The sequence below is a fragment of the Fukomys damarensis genome, unplaced genomic scaffold (assembly GCF_012274545.1).
Source record: "Fukomys damarensis isolate Sample0158 unplaced genomic scaffold, DMR_v1.0_HiC HiC_scaffold_37, whole genome shotgun sequence".
NCBI classification, from domain to species: Eukaryota; Metazoa; Chordata; class Mammalia; order Rodentia; family Bathyergidae; genus Fukomys; species Fukomys damarensis.
Window position 1 is genome coordinate 7,041,950 of NW_022900949.1, and position 2,314 is coordinate 7,044,263.

Below are 2,314 nucleotides of genomic sequence, written 5' to 3' on the forward strand. Positions count from 1 at the left end.
TTTCATTCATATAATGCTATGATAAGCCTTCACCAGAACCTCAAAACAATAATATAAGCATCTGTTCCATAGTGAGTTCCAGGTCAGTCTCAACTACATAGTGAGACCCTGTCTCAAAAACACAAAACAAAACAAAACAAAAAAGACCTCTAGAAATTCCATTTGACCCACTGTTCTCCTTCGAGGTATATCTTCCTGAAAGAGTTAAAGACATCGTGTTACAATGATCCATACATATCCATGTTCGCAGCAGCACAACTCATAATAACTAAACTTTGGAAGCAACCTACCCAGCTACACCGAGATGAATGGATAAAGAAAATGTCACATCTATACACCATGGAGTACTACTATGTGGTAAAGAAAGATAAACTTGAGTCATTTGTAAGAAAACAGAGGCAACTTGAGACTGCAATGTTAAGTGCAATAAATTAGACATACTGGTTTAGATAGCACATGGTTTCTTTTATAGGAGAAAGCAAACATATAAATAAAGAGCAGCAACAAAAGGTAGATAACAGAAAGTAGAGAGAGAATCTTTCACAAAGGAGAAAGGGATGAAAGAATGGGGGGAAAGGGAATAAACAAAGGAATTAAGATGTGTAACGGACCTGTACCAATTCCACACTGTACCCTATGAAGGTGAACAAACAAAGAAAATGATCTTACAAAGCTCTTCCTACAAGGGAAAGCTGCAGGCCACAGATTCGCTGCTGAACTTATCAGAACTAACATCAACAGGGCTCCAAATGTCCCTTAAATCAAAAGAGAAGGAACACTGCCCAACCCATTCCTTGAAGCCAGCGTTACCTTGATACCCAAACCAAAGACTCTACGAAAGAAAGAAAGAAAGAAAGCTAGCTAGCTACAGGCCAATACCTTCAATAAACTTAGATGCAAATAACCTCAACAGGATACTTGAGAACATAATGCAATGAATATTAAAAAGATTATACATCATGACCAAGGTAACTTCATGCCGGGGTGCAAGGCTGGTTCCATATATTGTAGAAGATCCACTCGGAATGTTGGCATCTGAGGTAAATAAGTACTTCTCAGAAGAAAAATGGCCCGTAAGTGCATACTTAAAAAAAAAAAAAAAAAAAAAATCTTTGGCCATAAGAGAAATTCAAATCAAAATAACAACGAGATTCTCTCTGGCCGCAGTAAGGATGGCTATCATCAAAATTTCAAAGACGGTAAGTGCTGGTGAGGAATAAGGGGAAAGGAAACCTTTCTAGACTGTCATGGGAATGTGAAAATCAGTTTAGCTCTTCCTCAAAAGCTAGCAATGGAAATTTCGTGCTGTCCCTCTCCTGCCCTAAAGAGTTAAAGACACCATGTTACAGTGATACATACTCATTCGTGTTTATAACAGCACAAGTGGCCTAGGTGCCCATCGACATATGAATGGATAACATGATACACACACAGACACACACACCTATATGTGCAATGGAGTACTATTCAGCCATAAAGAAGGGTAAACTTCAGTCATTTGTAGAAAAAGAGATGGATCTTGGGAAGACCATGCTAACCGAAATAAGTCCCAGGTTGATAATGGTGTCTCTTACATGGGAAAACCTAAATAGAAATAATTAAAAGATCAAAGTATAGCAGAGACGATAGCAAACAGAGATAGACCTTTTGGAGGTGTCACAGACATAGAATGGTAAAAATATTTTACAGGCTCGTGTGTTCATCCCGGTGGGAGGTGTCCACAAACACCCAAGTGGTCAGCCTGGTCGCGGTACCTGTGCAGGCGAAGGGTCCCGGCCTTCCCGGCCTCCAGTTGTCTCCAGTGGGAGAAGAGAAACCGGGGAGGCAGCTGCAGCTGTACCTCCCGGGCAGGTTCCTGCAGACGGAGTGAGGCCCGCAGGGCGCGGGGCTCTGGGAGCACTCGTTCACATCTGGGCACAGAGAGGGAGGGAAGGGAAACGCTGGCCCAGGAAGGATGGCTATCATCAAAATGTCGAAGACAGTAAGTGTTGGCCCCGCGGCAGAGCAGGAATCTTTGGCCCCTTTTCCAGCGCGGCTGGGGCCTGCGCTCCTCCTCCTCCCCCTGGATCTGACGCGCTGTGTCTGGGCAGCTGGGGGGCCCGGTTGGAAGGCAGCGTGCGCCCCCACCCTGCTCTCTGCAGAGGCTCAGTCGGGAGCCACAGCCTCTGCACAGGGAGCCATCCTGGACCTTTATGGCCACCAGGCACCAGAAAGAGACGGGAGGAGCGGTGGGGGAGGGGAGGGGACGGGAGTCCCTTTGGGGTGCCTTGGGGGGAGGGGCGCCCCCCCGTGGGGGCCAGGGCCTGGGTCCCCC

At 45.9% G+C, this 2,314-nt stretch overlaps 1 protein-coding gene across 1 annotated transcript in view; it reads right to left on the bottom strand.

Annotated features, from left to right (window-relative positions):
- Positions 1–2,314, bottom strand: part of Adgre1 (adhesion G protein-coupled receptor E1) — a 116,954-nt gene that overhangs the window by 87,273 nt on the left and 27,367 nt on the right. The gene's annotated exons all lie outside the window — the stretch shown is intronic.